The following is an 18,014-nucleotide window of genomic DNA, read 5'->3' as shown; positions in this document are numbered from 1 at the left end:
CGGAGCATCACTTTTAGTGACGCCCCGGTGGCACTATGCACTGCGCGGTATTTACAAGATGGCGTTCAGCCACTTTTTGTGGCTTAACACCACCTTGTAAATACGGCCCCTTAGCACGCAGCGCGTTCCCTGGAAGGGGCGTGCAATGGGTGTTGTTGGGAGTGTGCCACAGCAACACCATAGCATTTTGATGCTGCTCCAGATTTAGGAGTTGGCGTAAATCTGCGTCAGCGCCAAAATCCAACGCCATCCCAGGGGTGTCGTTAGAGTGGCGCACTGAGGAGAAATGTTTTCATTTCTCCTTGTTTTTGCTCTTGCTATGTGTGATGCATTCTGCAGCACACATAGAAGTAAGAGCAAATCACCATTGAAGATTTTTTTTTTGGGCAGGAAGGTGTCCCTTCCTGCACAAAAACAATTTCCCCCTCAACGCAGTCATCCTTGTACCATGGTGCAAGAACGGCTGCGTTGGCGCTCAGCAGCTAATTTAGAGCTGGCGCAGGGGGAAGCACAGGGGTGCGCTGTATTCTACTAAATACGGCGCTTTCCTGCATTTTGAAAATGACGGCACGTGGGGCTTGCAAATTTGGCACAGCGTCGCGCTTAGTCATTTTCTTGTAAATCTGGGCCAAAATGTCTAAAGGATAGAGGCTTTTTATGTCATGTTCGATGAAGACCATGCAAATGACTCTAGTCGTACTGCAAAAGAGAGCACCATGTGCAGTTTCTTGCTTTGGGATGTAGTCTCCCATTCTCTGTCACCAATCCTCCGAGCAGGGTCGGAGCCGTTGCATTTCTGTGCCCAGGCTCGATGGTCTAGGGGTATGATTCTCGCTTAGGGTGCGAGAGGTCCCGGGTTCAAATCCCGGACGAGCCCATTTTAGCGGAAAACAATCAAATCCTGCTCAAAATACACAACCCCTCAACATTTCTCATTCTACTCGAAGCATTGTTGCGCAAAACATATTTTTTGCCTCAGGCGAAAAATGGATTACAATGCCTTGGCTTCCTTCCTGCTTGCTCTCAGTGCGCCCTGTGTGATGATTTCACAGGCTCTCCTTCCTGGCATTTAGGCATCAGATATTTGTCTGTCTCTGCCCGCAGCTATGGGATTTTTCAGGACCTCTGAGTGTATGCATGCTGGCCGACACCGCTGCAATTTTCACACTTACCCCTCGCATTCCGAGCAACTGCTGATAAAGTATAGAGGAAATCGTGCAAACATATGAGGGGAACTGTGCTCCTTCAGTCAAATCAGCAAGCTTGTTTCTGTAGTGTAGTGGTTATCACGTTCGCCTCACACGTGAAAAGTCCCCGGTTTGAGACCGGGCAGAAACACTTGGCAGCAGCAGCTTTTGTGTTTGCTCCCTAAAACCTCAGTCTCTCTCAATGCACACTTAGACAGAAATGACCTTTAAAAACTTGTGACCTGTGTAAAACGTGCTTTACTATTGCAGGACGCTAAAAAGTTATCTGCATCCCTCGGTGGTCGTGCATGTGCATTGTTTCTTGTTCTGTTTTTTTTTTTTTTTCTTGGCCATGTTATATTGTGGGGCCTTTAAAGCTGTGACTTTGATAGGAACATTGCAAGCGGCAAAATCAACAAGTGCAGACTGAAGAGTCCGACCTGCACACTGTTTTGGCTGTCAGGATGGCCGAGTGGTCTAAGGCGCCAGACTCAAGAGAGCTTGATCTTCAGTGAAGCTGAGCCTTCTGGTCTCTTCATGGAGGCGTGGGTTCAAATCCCACTTCTGACAGGTGTATTTTCTTCCCTTAAATCTTGCTCTGCTTGCAGAGCCAGCTCCTCAGACCACTATCTTTGGAAGCTGCTGTGGCATGTGAGGAGAAATCCACCAACCCATCGGCTGGGCCCTCAATCAAAATTCTGTGTATTACTGGAAGGGGCGTCTCAGGCACACCTTCTGTTAGAGCTGCACTTTATGACAGTAACTACCATGCTGGTTTCTACTTAAGCAGTTGATTCTATCGTTTGAAGTGAGGCTCTCCTGCCACCTTTTGGGCAAAGAAGACTCTGCCCCTGCAACAACACAGGCAGACAAGCTCAAACTAGGTTTCTTGGTTAGGTGGGCGGAGCATATTGGCAATGGTGCCTCCTCGTGACTTGCAATTTACATGAAGAAGACAGAGAGACAGCTGGGAGTAGGCAGTACCCATGAACCCCTGAACACTGTCTTGCGACTAGCTCACAATTCTGAAATGAGGCGGGGGAAAGGAGGTGATTTCCCCATCAAGGGCCATTCCGGGAAATCAGCCACCCTGCGTCTCCCAGGTGAGTGTTTCAGGCCTATGAGCCACTACTATAAATCTCGCCTGATCGAGCCTGATCGAGCGCTGACCGAGCAAGTGTGCTTGAATCCAAGAGGCATGCTCCTCTGGCTCAAGAGCTAGCAGGCCCTTCAGTGCTTCTGGTTGGGAAATCTAAGGTGCAAGGGTCCATGACTAGCAGCGGGTTACAACTACCAGAAAGGGTCTGCTTTTCACATCAGTCCCCTAGTTCAGCTCACTGGCACAGGGCATTTTGACTACCTCTTGCCTTGCTAGAGACAAACAAAAAATCCTTGACAGAAAACATCAATTGCTATGGCACGCTTAGAGAGAGAGAGCCTCCAAATGGCCCTGCTTTTCTGAAAGACGCTTCAGAAGATGTTTCAAATGACTATGCAGCGGCAGTCTAGTTGGTATAGGGGTATGATTCTCGCTTCGGGTGTGAGAGGACCTCGGTTCAAATCCCAGACAAACCCCTACCTTTATAGGTTCAGTCTGTGTTTTAAACAGGAGTATTTCTGCTTTTCACTCTTGTAAGATGTCATGTTGCAATGCAATACATGCTTTATACTGGCGTCGAGACGGTTCAGCATCATGAAGGTATGCGAGATTTCTTTGCAACTGCTTTTCTGTGCTGGAGCAGCAGTGCTCGTAGGAACATTAAATGCACAGTGCTTCTCCATGGTAATTTCGGGTCCAGTTCTGAAATCACCTCTTGGAATGAAAGTGATCCCAGTTCCTTTCTTCCAAGGGAAGAGATTGTGTTCCGGAAGGCTCAGCTTTGAGCGTCATGAACATTGGCCCTCATCCTTGCATCCCAGTCCAATGCATAGCCACATAAAGCAAGCAGGTGTGTCTGTTTCCATAGTGTGGTGGTTCCAGTACAATGCATAGCCACATGAAGCAAGCCGGCAAGTGTGTCTGCTTGTGTAGTGTAGTGGTTATCATGCGCACCTCACATGCGAAAGGTCCCTGGTTCGAGTCGCTGGGCTTTTTCACAGTATTTGCATTTCCTGCCTCACCTGACAGGCAAGCTGAGATAAAAGAGACTGTGTCTATCCCTCACCATCGTGAGGTACTACGCTCCTGGGGCATCTGTCACAGCTCACCAAGAGGAGTTGCGCCAGCTTACGGCAGTCAGTTGCTCACTGTTTGACCTTTGCAATGAAGCCTGAGCCTACAGCATTCAAGCCAGCCAAGGAAGGAAGGTACGAGAGCAAAAATAGCTTTCCTGCCCTCACCAAGAACACACACCTTGAGCAAATAAAGTGCCAGACTTACAAGGCCCTATCGCCACCGGAGCATCACTTTTAGTGACGCCTCCGGTGGCACTATGCACTGCGCGGTATTTACAAGATGGCGTTCAGCCACTTTTTGTGGCTTAACACCACCTTGTAAATACGGCCCCTTAGCACACAGCGCGTTCCCTGGAAGGGGCGTGCAATGGGTGTTGTTGGGAGTGTGCCACAGCAACACCATAGCATTTTGATGCTGCTCCAGATTTAGGAGTTGGCGTAAATCTGCGTCAGCGCCAAAATCCAACGCCATCCCAGGGGTGTCGTTAGAGTGGCGCACTGAGGAGAAATGTTTTCATTTCTCCTTGTTTTTGCTCTTTCTATGTGTGATGCATTCTGCAGCACACATAGAAGTAAGAGCAAATCACCATTGAAGATTTTTTTGGGGGGCAGGAAGGTTTCCCTTCCTGCACAAAAACAATTTCCCCCTCAACGCAGTCATCCTTGTACCATGGTGCAAGAACGGCTGCGTTGGCGCTCAGCAGCTAATTTAGAGCTGGCGCAGGGGGAAGCACAGGGGTGCGCTGTATTCTACTAAATACGGCGCTTTCCTGCATTTTGAAAATGACGGCACGTGGGGCTTGCAAATTTGGCACAGCGTCGCGCTTAGTCATTTTCTTGTAAATCTGGGCCAAAATGTCTAAAGGATAGAGGCTTTTTATGTCATGTTCGATGAAGACCATGCAAATGACTCTAGTCGTACTGCAAAAGAGAGCACCATGTGCAGTTTCTTGCTTTGGGATGTAGTCTCCCATTCTCTGTCACCAATCCTCCGAGCAGGGTCGGAGCCGTTGCATTTCTGTGCCCAGGCTCGATGGTCTAGGGGTATGATTCTCGCTTAGGGTGCGAGAGGTCCCGGGTTCAAATCCCGGACGAGCCCATTTTAGCGGAAAACAATCAAATCCTGCTCAAAATACACAACCCCTCAACATTTCTCATTCTACTCGAAGCATTGTTGCGCAAAACATATTTTTTGCCTCAGGCGAAAAATGGATTACAATGCCTTGGCTTCCTTCCTGCTTGCTCTCAGTGCGCCCTGTGTGATGATTTCACAGGCTCTCCTTCCTGGCATTTAGGCATCAGATATTTGTCTGTCTCTGCCCGCAGCTATGGGATTTTTCAGGACCTCTGAGTGTATGCATGCTGGCCGACACCGCTGCAATTTTCACACTTACCCCTCGCATTCCGAGCAACTGCTGATAAAGTATAGAGGAAATCGTGCAAACATATGAGGGGAACTGTGCTCCTTCAGTCAAATCAGCAAGCTTGTTTCTGTAGTGTAGTGGTTATCACGTTCGCCTCACACGTGAAAAGTCCCCGGTTTGAGACCGGGCAGAAACACTTGGCAGCAGCAGCTTTTGTGTTTGCTCCCTAAAACCTCAGTCTCTCTCAATGCACACTTAGACAGAAATGACCTTTAAAAACTTGTGACCTGTGTAAAACGTGCTTTACTATTGCAGGACGCTAAAAAGTTATCTGCATCCCTCGGTGGTCGTGCATGTGCATTGTTTCTTGTTCTGTTTTTTTTTTTTTTTCTTGGCCATGTTATATTGTGGGGCCTTTAAAGCTGTGACTTTGATAGGAACATTGCAAGCGGCAAAATCAACAAGTGCAGACTGAAGAGTCCGACCTGCACACTGTTTTGGCTGTCAGGATGGCCGAGTGGTCTAAGGCGCCAGACTCAAGAGAGCTTGATCTTCAGTGAAGCTGAGCCTTCTGGTCTCTTCATGGAGGCGTGGGTTCAAATCCCACTTCTGACAGGTGTATTTTCTTCCCTTAAATCTTGCTCTGCTTGCAGAGCCAGCTCCTCAGACCACTATCTTTGGAAGCTGCTGTGGCATGTGAGGAGAAATCCACCAACCCATCGGCTGGGCCCTCAATCAAAATTCTGTGTATTACTGGAAGGGGCGTCTCAGGCACACCTTCTGTTAGAGCTGCACTTTATGACAGTAACTACCATGCTGGTTTCTACTTAAGCAGTTGATTCTATCGTTTGAAGTGAGGCTCTCCTGCCACCTTTTGGGCAAAGAAGACTCTGCCCCTGCAACAACACAGGCAGACAAGCTCAAACTAGGTTTCTTGGTTAGGTGGGCGGAGCATATTGGCAATGGTGCCTCCTCGTGACTTGCAATTTACATGAAGAAGACAGAGAGACAGCTGGGAGTAGGCAGTACCCATGAACCCCTGAACACTGTCTTGCGACTAGCTCACAATTCTGAAATGAGGCGGGGGAAAGGAGGTGATTTCCCCATCAAGGGCCATTCCGGGAAATCAGCCACCCTGCGTCTCCCAGGTGAGTGTTTCAGGCCTATGAGCCACTACTATAAATCTCGCCTGATCGAGCCTGATCGAGCGCTGACCGAGCAAGTGTGCTTGAATCCAAGAGGCATGCTCCTCTGGCTCAAGAGCTAGCAGGCCCTTCAGTGCTTCTGGTTGGGAAATCTAAGGTGCAAGGGTCCATGACTAGCAGCGGGTTACAACTACCAGAAAGGGTCTGCTTTTCACATCAGTCCCCTAGTTCAGCTCACTGGCACAGGGCATTTTGACTACCTCTTGCCTTGCTAGAGACAAACAAAAAATCCTTGACAGAAAACATCAATTGCTATGGCACGCTTAGAGAGAGAGAGCCTCCAAATGGCCCTGCTTTTCTGAAAGACGCTTCAGAAGATGTTTCAAATGACTATGCAGCGGCAGTCTAGTTGGTATAGGGGTATGATTCTCGCTTCGGGTGTGAGAGGACCTCGGTTCAAATCCCAGACAAACCCCTACCTTTATAGGTTCAGTCTGTGTTTTAAACAGGAGTATTTCTGCTTTTCACTCTTGTAAGATGTCATGTTGCAATGCAATACATGCTTTATACTGGCGTCGAGACGGTTCAGCATCATGAAGGTATGCGAGATTTCTTTGCAACTGCTTTTCTGTGCTGGAGCAGCAGTGCTCGTAGGAACATTAAATGCACAGTGCTTCTCCATGGTAATTTCGGGTCCAGTTCTGAAATCACCTCTTGGAATGAAAGTGATCCCAGTTCCTTTCTTCCAAGGGAAGAGATTGTGTTCCGGAAGGCTCAGCTTTGAGCGTCATGAACATTGGCCCTCATCCTTGCATCCCAGTCCAATGCATAGCCACATAAAGCAAGCAGGTGTGTCTGTTTCCATAGTGTGGTGGTTCCAGTACAATGCATAGCCACATGAAGCAAGCCGGCAAGTGTGTCTGCTTGTGTAGTGTAGTGGTTATCATGCGCACCTCACATGCGAAAGGTCCCTGGTTCGAGTCGCTGGGCTTTTTCACAGTATTTGCATTTCCTGCCTCACCTGACAGGCAAGCTGAGATAAAAGAGACTGTGTCTATCCCTCACCATCGTGAGGTACTACGCTCCTGGGGCATCTGTCACAGCTCACCAAGAGGAGTTGCGCCAGCTTACGGCAGTCAGTTGCTCACTGTTTGACCTTTGCAATGAAGCCTGAGCCTACAGCATTCAAGCCAGCCAAGGAAGGAAGGTACGAGAGCAAAAATAGCTTTCCTGCCCTCACCAAGAACACACACCTTGAGCAAATAAAGTGCCAGACTTACAAGGCCCTATCGCCACCGGAGCATCACTTTTAGTGACGCCTCCGGTGGCACTATGCACTGCGCGGTATTTACAAGATGGCGTTCAGCCACTTTTTGTGGCTTAACACCACCTTGTAAATACGGCCCCTTAGCACACAGCGCGTTCCCTGGAAGGGGCGTGCAATGGGTGTTGTTGGGAGTGTGCCACAGCAACACCATAGCATTTTGATGCTGCTCCAGATTTAGGAGTTGGCGTAAATCTGCGTCAGCGCCAAAATCCAACGCCATCCCAGGGGTGTCGTTAGAGTGGCGCACTGAGGAGAAATGTTTTCATTTCTCCTTGTTTTTGCTCTTTCTATGTGTGATGCATTCTGCAGCACACATAGAAGTAAGAGCAAATCACCATTGAAGATTTTTTTGGGGGGCAGGAAGGTTTCCCTTCCTGCACAAAAACAATTTCCCCCTCAACGCAGTCATCCTTGTACCATGGTGCAAGAACGGCTGCGTTGGCGCTCAGCAGCTAATTTAGAGCTGGCGCAGGGGGAAGCACAGGGGTGCGCTGTATTCTACTAAATACGGCGCTTTCCTGCATTTTGAAAATGACGGCACGTGGGGCTTGCAAATTTGGCACAGCGTCGCGCTTAGTCATTTTCTTGTAAATCTGGGCCAAAATGTCTAAAGGATAGAGGCTTTTTATGTCATGTTCGATGAAGACCATGCAAATGACTCTAGTCGTACTGCAAAAGAGAGCACCATGTGCAGTTTCTTGCTTTGGGATGTAGTCTCCCACTCTCTGTCACCAATCCTCCGAGCAGGGTCGGAGCCGTTGCATTTCTGTGCCCAGGCTCGTTGGTCTAGGGGTATGATTCTCGCTTAGGGTGCGAGAGGTCCCGGGTTCAAATCCTGGACGAGCCCATTTTAGCGTAAAACAATCAAATCCTGCTCAAAATACACAACCCCTCAACATTTCTCATTTTACTCGAAGCATTGTTGCGCAAAACATATTTTTTGCCTCAGGCGAAAAATGGATTACAATGCCTTGGCTTCCTTCCTGCTTGCTCTCAGTGCGCCCTGTGTGATGATTTCACAGGCTCTCCTTCCTGGCATTTAGGCATCAGATATTTGTCTGTCTCTGCCCGCAGCTATGGGATTTTTCAGGACGTCTGAGTGTATGCATGCTGGCCGACACCGCTGCAATTTTCACACTTACCCCTCGCATTCCGAGCAACTGCTGATAAAGTATAGAGGAAATCGTGCAAACATATGAGGGGAACTGTGCTCCTTCAGTCAAATCAGCAAGCTTGTTTCTGTAGTGTAGTGGTTATCACGTTCGCCTCACACGCGAAAAGTCCCCGGTTTGAGACCGGGCAGAAACACTTGGCAGCAGCAGCTTTTGTGTTTGCTCCCTAAAACCTCAGTCTCTCTCAATGCACACTTAGACAGAAATGACCTTTAAAAACTTGTGACCTGTGTAAAACGTGCTTTACTATTGCAGGACGCTAAAAAGTTATCTGCATCCCTCGGTGGTCGTGCATGTGCATTGTTTCTTGTTCTGTTTTTTTTTTTTTTTCTTGGCCATGTTATATTGTGGGGCCTTTAAAGCTGTGACTTTGATAGGAACATTGCAAGCGGCAAAATCAACAAGTGCAGACTGAAGAGTCCGACCTGCACACTGTTTTGGCTGTCAGGATGGCCGAGTGGTCTAAGGCGCCAGACTCAAGAGAGCTTGATCTTCAGTGAAGCTGAGCCTTCTGGTCTCTTCATGGAGGCGTGGGTTCAAATCCCACTTCTGAGAGGTGTATTTTCTTCCCTTAAATCTTGCTCTGCTTGCAGAGCCAGCTCCTCACACCACTATCTTTGGAAGCTGCTGTGGCATGTGAGGAGAAATCCACCAACCCATCGGCTGGGCCCCCAATCAAAATTCTGTGTATTACTGGAAGGGGCGTCTCAGGCACACCTTCTGTTAGAGCTGCACTTTATGACAGTAACTACCATGCTGGTTTCTACTTAAGCAGTTGATTCTATCGTTTGAAGTGAGGCTCTCCTGCCACCTTTTGGGCAAAGAAGACTCTGCCCCTGCAACAACACAGGCAGACAAGCTCAAACTAGGTTTCTTGGTTAGGTGGGCGGAGCATATTGGCAATGGTGCCTCCTCGTGACTTGCAATTTACATGAAGAAGACAGAGAGGCAGCTGGGAGTAGGCAGTACCCATGAACCCCTGAACACTGTCTTGCGACTAGCACACAATTCTGAAATGAGGCGGGGGAAAGGAGGTGATTTCCCCATCAAGGGCCATTCCGGGAAATCAGCCACCCTGCGTCTCCCAGGTGAGTGTTTCAGGCCTATGAGCCACTAATATAAATCTCGCCTGATCGAGCCTGATCGAGCGCTGACCGAGCAAGTGTGCTTGAATCCAAGAGGCATGCTCCTCTGGCTCAAGAGCTAGCAGGCCCTTCAGTGCTTCTGGTTGGGAAATCTAAGGTGCAAGGGTCCATGACTAGCAGCGGGTTACAACTACCAGAAAGGGTCTGCTTTTCACATCAGTCCCCTAGTTCAGCTCACTGGCACAGGGCATTTTGACTACCTCTTGCCTTGCTAGAGACAAACAAAAAATCCTTGACAGAAAACATCAATTGCTATGGCACGCTTAGAGAGAGAGAGCCTCCAAATGGCCCTGCTTTTCTGAAAGACGCTTCAGAAGATGTTTCAAATGACTATGCAGCGGCAGTCTAGTTGGTATAGGGGTATGATTCTCGCTTCGGGTGTGAGAGGACCTCGGTTCAAATCCCAGACAAACCCCTACCTTTAGAGGTTCAGTCTGTGTTTTAAACAGGAGTATTTCTGCTTTTCACTCTTGTAAGATGTCATGTTGCAATGCAATACATGCTTTATACTGGCGTCGAGACGGTTCAGCATCATGAAGGTATGCGAGATTTCTTTGCAACTGCTTTTCTGTGCTGGAGCAGCAGTGCTCGTAGGAACATTAAATGCACAGTGCTTCTCCATGGTAATTTCGGGTCCAGTTCTGAAATCACCTCTTGGAATGAAAGTGATCCCAGTTCCTTTCTTCCAAGGGAAGAGATTGTGTTCCGGAAGGCTCAGCTTTGAGCGTCATGAACATTGGCCCTCATCCTTGCATCCCAGTCCAATGCATAGCCACATAAAGCAAGCAGGTGTGTCTGTTTCCATAGTGTGGTGGTTCCAGTACAATGCATAGCCACATGAAGCAAGCCGGCAAGTGTGTCTGCTTGTGTAGTGTAGTGGTTATCATGCGCACCTCACATGCGAAAGGTCCCTGGTTCGAGTCGCTGGGCTTTTTCACAGTATTTGCATTTCCTGCCTCACCTGACAGGCAAGCTGAGATAAAAGAGACTGTGTCTATCCCTCACCATCGTGAGGTACTACGCTCCTGGGGCATCTGTCACAGCTCACCAAGAGGAGTTGCGCCAGTTTACGGCAGTCAGTTGCTCACTGTTTGACCTTTGCAATGAAGCCTGAGCCTACAGCATTCAAGCCAGCCAAGGAAGGAAGGTACGAGAGCGAAAATAGCTTTCCTGCCCTCACCAAGAACACACACCTTGAGCAAATAAAGTGCCAGACTTACAAGGCCCTATCGCCACCGGAGCATCACTTTTAGTGACGCCCCGGTGGCACTATGCACTGCGCGGTATTTACAAGATGGCGTTCAGCCACTTTTTGTGGCTTAACACCACCTTGTAAATACGGCCCCTTAGCACGCAGCGCGTTCCCTGGAAGGGGCGTGCAATGGGTGTTGTTGGGAGTGTGCCACAGCAACACCATAGCATTTTGATGCTGCTCCAGATTTAGGAGTTGGCGTAAATCTGCGTCAGCGCCAAAATCCAACGCCATCCCAGGGGTGTCGTTAGAGTGGCGCACTGAGGAGAAATGTTTTCATTTCTCCTTGTTTTTGCTCTTGCTATGTGTGATGCATTCTGCAGCACACATAGAAGTAAGAGCAAATCACCATTGAAGATTTTTTTTTTGGGCAGGAAGGTGTCCCTTCCTGCACAAAAACAATTTCCCCCTCAACGCAGTCATCCTTGTACCATGGTGCAAGAACGGCTGCGTTGGCGCTCAGCAGCTAATTTAGAGCTGGCGCAGGGGGAAGCACAGGGGTGCGCTGTATTCTACTAAATACGGCGCTTTCCTGCATTTTGAAAATGACGGCACGTGGGGCTTGCAAATTTGGCACAGCGTCGCGCTTAGTCATTTTCTTGTAAATCTGGGCCAAAATGTCTAAAGGATAGAGGCTTTTTATGTCATGTTCGATGAAGACCATGCAAATGACTCTAGTCGTACTGCAAAAGAGAGCACCATGTGCAGTTTCTTGCTTTGGGATGTAGTCTCCCACTCTCTGTCACCAATCCTCCGAGCAGGGTCGGAGCCATTGCATTTCTGTGCCCAGGCTCGTTGGTCTAGGGGTATGATTCTCGCTTAGGGTGCGAGAGGTCCCGGGTTCAAATCCCGGACGAGCCCATTTTAGCGGAAAACAATCAAATCCTGCTCAAAATACACAACCCCTCAACATTTCTCATTTTACTCGAAGCATTGTTGCGCAAAACATATTTTTTGCCTCAGGCGAAAAATGGATTACAATGCCTTGGCTTCCTTCCTGCTTGCTCTCAGTGCGCCCTGTGTGATGATTTCACAGGCTCTCCTTCCTGGCATTTAGGCATCAGATATTTGTCTGTCTCTGCCCGCAGCTATGGGATTTTTCAGGACGTCTGAGTGTATGCATGCTGGCCGACACCGCTGCAATTTTCACACTTACCCCTCGCATTCCGAGCAACTGCTGATAAAGTATAGAGGAAATCGTGCAAACATATGAGGGGAACTGTGCTCCTTCAGTCAAATCAGCAAGCTTGTTTCTGTAGTGTAGTGGTTATCACGTTCGCCTCACACGTGAAAAGTCCCCGGTTTGAGACCGGGCAGAAACACTTGGCAGCAGCAGCTTTTGTGTTTGCTCCCTAAAACCTCAGTCTCTCTCAATGCACACTTAGACAGAAATGACCTTTAAAAACTTGTGACCTGTGTAAAACGTGCTTTACTATTGCAGGACGCTAAAAAGTTATCTGCATCCCTCGGTGGTCGTGCATGTGCATTGTTTCTTGTTCTGTTTTATTTTTTTTTTCTTGGCCATGTTATATTGTGGGGCCTTTAAAGCTGTGACTTTGATAGGAACATTGCAAGCGGCAAAATCAACAAGTGCAGACTGAAGAGTCCGACCTGCACACTGTTTTGGCTGTCAGGATGGCCGAGTGGTCTAAGGCGCCAGACTCAAGAGAGCTTGATCTTCAGTGAAGCTGAGCCTTCTGGTCTCTTCATGGAGGCGTGGGTTCAAATCCCACTTCTGACAGGTGTATTTTCTTCCCTTAAATCTTGCTCTGCTTGCAGAGCCAGCTCCTCACACCACTATCTTTGGAAGCTGCTGTGGCATGTGAGGAGAAATCCACCAACCCATCGGCTGGGCCCTCAATCAAAATTCTGTGTATTACTGGAAGGGGCGTCTCAGGCACACCTTCTGTTAGAGCTGCACTTTATGACAGTAACTACCATGCTGGTTTCTACTTAAGCAGTTGATTCTATCGTTTGAAGTGAGGCTCTCCTGCCACCTTTTGGGCAAAGAAGACTCTGCCCCTGCAACAACACAGGCAGACAAGCTCAAACTAGGTTTCTTGGTTAGGTGGGCGGAGCATATTGGCAATGGTGCCTCCTCGTGACTTGCAATTTACATGAAGAAGACAGAGAGGCAGCTGGGAGTAGGCAGTACCCATGAACCCCTGAACACTGTCTTGCGACTAGCACACAATTCTGAAATGAGGCGGGGGAAAGGAGGTGATTTCCCCATCAAGGGCCATTCCGGGAAATCAGCCACCCTGCGTCTCCCAGGTGAGTGTTTCAGGCCTATGAGCCACTACTATAAATCTCGCCTGATCGAGCCTGATCGAGCGCTGACCGAGCAAGTGTGCTTGAATCCAAGAGGCATGCTCCTCTGGCTCAAGAGCTAGCAGGCCCTTCAGTGCTTCTGGTTGGGAAATCTAAGGTGCAAGGGTCCATGACTAGCAGCGGGTTACAACTACCAGAAAGGGTCTGCTTTTCACATCAGTCCCCTAGTTCAGCTCACTGGCACAGGGCATTTTGACTACCTCTTGCCTTGCTAGAGACAAACAAAAAATCCTTGACAGAAAACATCAATTGCTATGGCACGCTTAGAGAGAGAGAGCCTCCAAATGGCCCTGCTTTTCTGAAAGACGCTTCAGAAGATTTTTCAAATGACTATGCAGCGGCAGTCTAGTTGGTATAGGGGTATGATTCTCGCTTCGGGTGTGAGAGGACCTCGGTTCAAATCCCAGACAAACCCCTACCTTTATAGGTTCAGTCTGTGTTTTAAACAGGAGTATTTCTGCTTTTCACTCTTGTAAGATGTCATGTTGCAATGCAATACATGCTTTATACTGGCGTCGAGACGGTTCAGCATCATGAAGGTATGCGAGATTTCTTTGCAACTGCTTTTCTGTGCTGGAGCAGCAGTGCTCGTAGGAACATTAAATGCACAGTGCTTCTCCATGGTAATTTCGGGTCCAGTTCTGAAATCACCTCTTGGAATGAAAGTGATCCCAGTTCCTTTCTTCCAAGGGAAGAGATTGTGTTCCGGAAGGCTCAGCTTTGAGCGTCATGAACATTGGCCCTCATCCTTGCATCCCAGTCCAATGCATAGCCACATAAAGCAAGCAGGTGTGTCTGTTTCCATAGTGTGGTGGTTCCAGTACAATGCATAGCCACATGAAGCAAGCCGGCAAGTGTGTCTGCTTGTGTAGTGTAGTGGTTATCATGCGCACCTCACATGCGAAAGGTCCCTGGTTCGAGTCGCTGGGCTTTTTCACAGTATTTGCATTTCCTGCCTCACCTGACAGGCAAGCTGAGATAAAAGAGACTGTGTCTATCCCTCACCATCGTGAGGTACTACGCTCCTGGGGCATCTGTCACAGCTCACCAAGAGGAGTTGCGCCAGCTTACGGCAGTCAGTTGCTCACTGTTTGACCTTTGCAATGAAGCCTGAGCCTACAGCATTCAAGCCAGCCAAGGAAAGAAGGTACGAGAGCGAAAATAGCTTTCCTGCCCTCACCAAGAACACACACCTTGAGCAAATAAAGTGCCAGACTTACAAGGCCCTATCGCCACCGGAGCATCACTTTTAGTGACGCCTCCGGTGGCACTATGCACTGCGCGGTATTTACAAGATGGCGTTCAGCCACTTTTTGTGGCTTAACACCACCTTGTAAATACGGCCCCTTAGCACACAGCGCGTTCCCTGGAAGGGGCGTGCAATGGGTGTTGTTGGGAGTGTGCCACAGCAACACCATAGCATTTTGATGCTGCTCCAGATTTAGGAGTTGGCGTAAATCTGCAACAGCGCCAAAATCCAACGCCATCCCAGGGGTGTCGTTAGAGTGGCGCACTGAGGAGAAATGTTTTCATTTCTCCTTGTTTTTGCTCTTTCTATGTGTGATGCATTCTGCAGCACACATAGAAGTAAGAGCAAATCACCATTGAAGATTTTTTTTTGGGGCAGGAAGGTTTCCCTTCCTGCACAAAAACAATTTCCCCCTCAACGCAGTCATCCTTGTACCATGGTGCAAGAACGGCTGCGTTGGCGCTCAGCAGCTAATTTAGAGCTGGCGCAGGGGGAAGCACAGGGGTGCGCTGTATTCTACTAAATACGGCACTTTCCTGCATTTTGAAAATGACGGCACGTGGGGCTTGCAAATTTGGCACAGCGTCGCGCTTAGTCATTTTCTTGTAAATCTGGGCCAAAATGTCTAAAGGATAGAGGCTTTTTATGTCATGTTCGATGAAGACCATGCAAATGACTCTAGTCGTACTGCAAAAGAGAGCACCATGTGCAGTTTCTTGCTTTGGGATGTAGTCTCCCACTCTCTGTCACCAATCCTCCGAGCAGGGTCGGAGCCGTTGCATTTCTGTGCCCAGGCTCGTTGGTCTAGGGGTATGATTCTCGCTTAGGGTGCGAGAGGTCCCTGGTTCAAATCCCGGACGAGCCCATTTTAGCGGAAAACAATCAAATCCTGCTCAAAATACACAACCCCTCAACATTTCTCATTTTACTCGAAGCATTGTTGCGCAAAACATATTTTTTGCCTCAGGCGAAAAATGGATTACAATGCCTTGGCTTCCTTCCTGCTTGCTCTCAGTGCGCCCTGTGTGATGATTTCACAGGCTCTCCTTCCTGGCATTTAGGCATCAGATATTTGTCTGTCTCTGCCCGCAGCTATGGGATTTTTCAGGACGTCTGAGTGTATGCATGCTGGCCGACACCGCTGCAATTTTCACACTTACCCCTCGCATTCCGAGCAACTGCTGATAAAGTATAGAGGAAATCGTGCAAACATATGAGGGGAACTGTGCTCCTTCAGTCAAATCAGCAAGCTTGTTTCTGTAGTGTAGTGGTTATCACGTTCGCCTCACACGCGAAAAGTCCCCGGTTTGAGACCGGGCAGAAACACTTGGCAGCAGCAGCTTTTGTGTTTGCTCCCTAAAACCTCAGTCTCTCTCAATGCACACTTAGACAGAAATGACCTTTAAAAACTTGTGACCTGTGTAAAACGTGCTTTACTATTGCAGGACGCTAAAAAGTTATCTGCATCCCTCGGTGGTCGTGCATGTGCATTGTTTCTTGTTCTGTTTTTTTTTTTTTTTCTTGGCCATGTTATATTGTGGGGCCTTTAAAGCTGTGACTTTGATAGGAACATTGCAAGCGGCAAAATCAACAAGTGCAGACTGAAGAGTCCGACCTGCACACTGTTTTGGCTGTCAGGATGGCCGAGTGGTCTAAGGCGCCAGACTCAAGAGAGCTTGATCTTCAGTGAAGCTGAGCCTTCTGGTCTCTTCATGGAGGCGTGGGTTCAAATCCCACTTCTGACAGGTGTATTTTCTTCCCTTAAATCTTGCTCTGCTTGCAGAGCCAGCTCCTCAGACCACTATCTTTGGAAGCTGCTGTGGCATGTGAGGAGAAATCCACCAACCCATCGGCTGGGCCCTCAATCAAAATTCTGTGTATTACTGGAAGGGGCGTCTCAGGCACACCTTCTGTTAGAGCTGCACTTTATGACAGTAACTACCATGCTGGTTTCTACTTAAGCAGTTGATTCTATCGTTTGAAGTGAGGCTCTCCTGCCACCTTTTGGGCAAAGAAGACTCTGCCCCTGCAACAACACAGGCAGACAAGCTCAAACTAGGTTTCTTGGTTAGGTGGGCGGAGCATATTGGCAATGGTGCCTCCTCGTGACTTGCAATTTACATGAAGAAGACAGAGAGGCAGCTGGGAGTAGGCAGTACCCATGAACCCCTGAACACTGTCTTGCGACTAGCACACAATTCTGAAATGAGGCGGGGGAAAGGAGGTGATTTCCCCATCAAGGGCCATTCCGGGAAATCAGCCACCCTGCGTCTCCCAGGTGAGTGTTTCAGGCCTATGAGCCACTAATATAAATCTCGCCTGATCGAGCCTGATCGAGCGCTGACCGAGCAAGTGTGCTTGAATCCAAGAGGCATGCTCCTCTGGCTCAAGAGCTAGCAGGCCCTTCAGTGCTTCTGGTTGGGAAATCTAAGGTGCAAGGGTCCATGACTAGCAGCGGGTTACAACTACCAGAAAGGGTCTGCTTTTCACATCAGTCCCCTAGTTCAGCTCACTGGCACAGGGCATTTTGACTACCTCTTGCCTTGCTAGAGACAAACAAAAAATCCTTGACAGAAAACATCAATTGCTATGGCACGCTTAGAGAGAGAGAGCCTCCAAATGGCCCTGCTTTTCTGAAAGACGCTTCAGAAGATGTTTCAAATGACTATGCAGCGGCAGTCTAGTTGGTATAGGGGTATGATTCTCGCTTCGGGTGTGAGAGGACCTCGGTTCAAATCCCAGACAAACCCCTACCTTTAGAGGTTCAGTCTGTGTTTTAAACAGGAGTATTTCTGCTTTTCACTCTTGTAAGATGTCATGTTGCAATGCAATACATGCTTTATACTGGCGTCGAGACGGTTCAGCATCATGAAGGTATGCGAGATTTCTTTGCAACTGCTTTTCTGTGCTGGAGCAGCAGTGCTCGTAGGAACATTAAATGCACAGTGCTTCTCCATGGTAATTTCGGGTCCAGTTCTGAAATCACCTCTTGGAATGAAAGTGATCCCAGTTCCTTTCTTCCAAGGGAAGAGATTGTGTTCCGGAAGGCTCAGCTTTGAGCGTCATGAACATTGGCCCTCATCCTTGCATCCCAGTCCAATGCATAGCCACATAAAGCAAGCAGGTGTGTCTGTTTCCATAGTGTGGTGGTTCCAGTACAATGCATAGCCACATGAAGCAAGCCGGCAAGTGTGTCTGCTTGTGTAGTGTAGTGGTTATCATGCGCACCTCACATGCGAAAGGTCCCTGGTTCGAGTCGCTGGGCTTTTTCACAGTATTTGCATTTCCTGCCTCACCTGACAGGCAAGCTGAGATAAAAGAGACTGTGTCTATCCCTCACCATCGTGAGGTACTACGCTCCTGGGGCATCTGTCACAGCTCACCAAGAGGAGTTGCGCCAGTTTACGGCAGTCAGTTGCTCACTGTTTGACCTTTGCAATGAAGCCTGAGCCTACAGCATTCAAGCCAGCCAAGGAAGGAAGGTACGAGAGCGAAAATAGCTTTCCTGCCCTCACCAAGAACACACACCTTGAGCAAATAAAGTGCCAGACTTACAAGGCCCTATCGCCACCGGAGCATCACTTTTAGTGACGCCCCGGTGGCACTATGCACTGCGCGGTATTTACAAGATGGCGTTCAGCCACTTTTTGTGGCTTAACACCACCTT

General features: G+C 48.6%; 4 non-coding genes across 4 annotated transcripts; all 4 read left to right on the top strand.

Annotated features, from left to right (window-relative positions):
* Positions 1 to 805: 805 nt before the first annotated feature.
* TRNAP-AGG (transfer RNA proline (anticodon AGG)) lies at positions 806 to 877 on the top strand. The gene has a single exon. It is a non-coding gene; the product is annotated as a tRNA-Pro (tRNA).
* Positions 878 to 4,389: 3,512 nt separating this feature from the next.
* TRNAP-AGG (transfer RNA proline (anticodon AGG)) lies at positions 4,390 to 4,461 on the top strand. Its single transcript has one exon. It is a non-coding gene; the product is annotated as a tRNA-Pro (tRNA).
* A 3,512-nt stretch (positions 4,462 to 7,973) lies between these two features.
* Positions 7,974 to 8,045, top strand: TRNAP-AGG (transfer RNA proline (anticodon AGG)). Its single transcript has one exon. It is a non-coding gene; the product is annotated as a tRNA-Pro (tRNA).
* Positions 8,046 to 11,556: 3,511 nt separating this feature from the next.
* Positions 11,557 to 11,628, top strand: TRNAP-AGG (transfer RNA proline (anticodon AGG)). Its single transcript has one exon. It is a non-coding gene; the product is annotated as a tRNA-Pro (tRNA).
* Positions 11,629 to 18,014: the final 6,386 nt, after the last annotated feature.

This window comes from Pleurodeles waltl, unplaced genomic scaffold (assembly GCF_031143425.1).
Source record: "Pleurodeles waltl isolate 20211129_DDA unplaced genomic scaffold, aPleWal1.hap1.20221129 scaffold_72, whole genome shotgun sequence".
In the NCBI taxonomy this organism is placed as follows: domain Eukaryota; kingdom Metazoa; phylum Chordata; class Amphibia; order Caudata; family Salamandridae; genus Pleurodeles; species Pleurodeles waltl.
The sequence above is the reverse complement of the archived record's forward strand: the minus strand, read 5'-3'. Positions and strand labels throughout refer to the sequence as shown.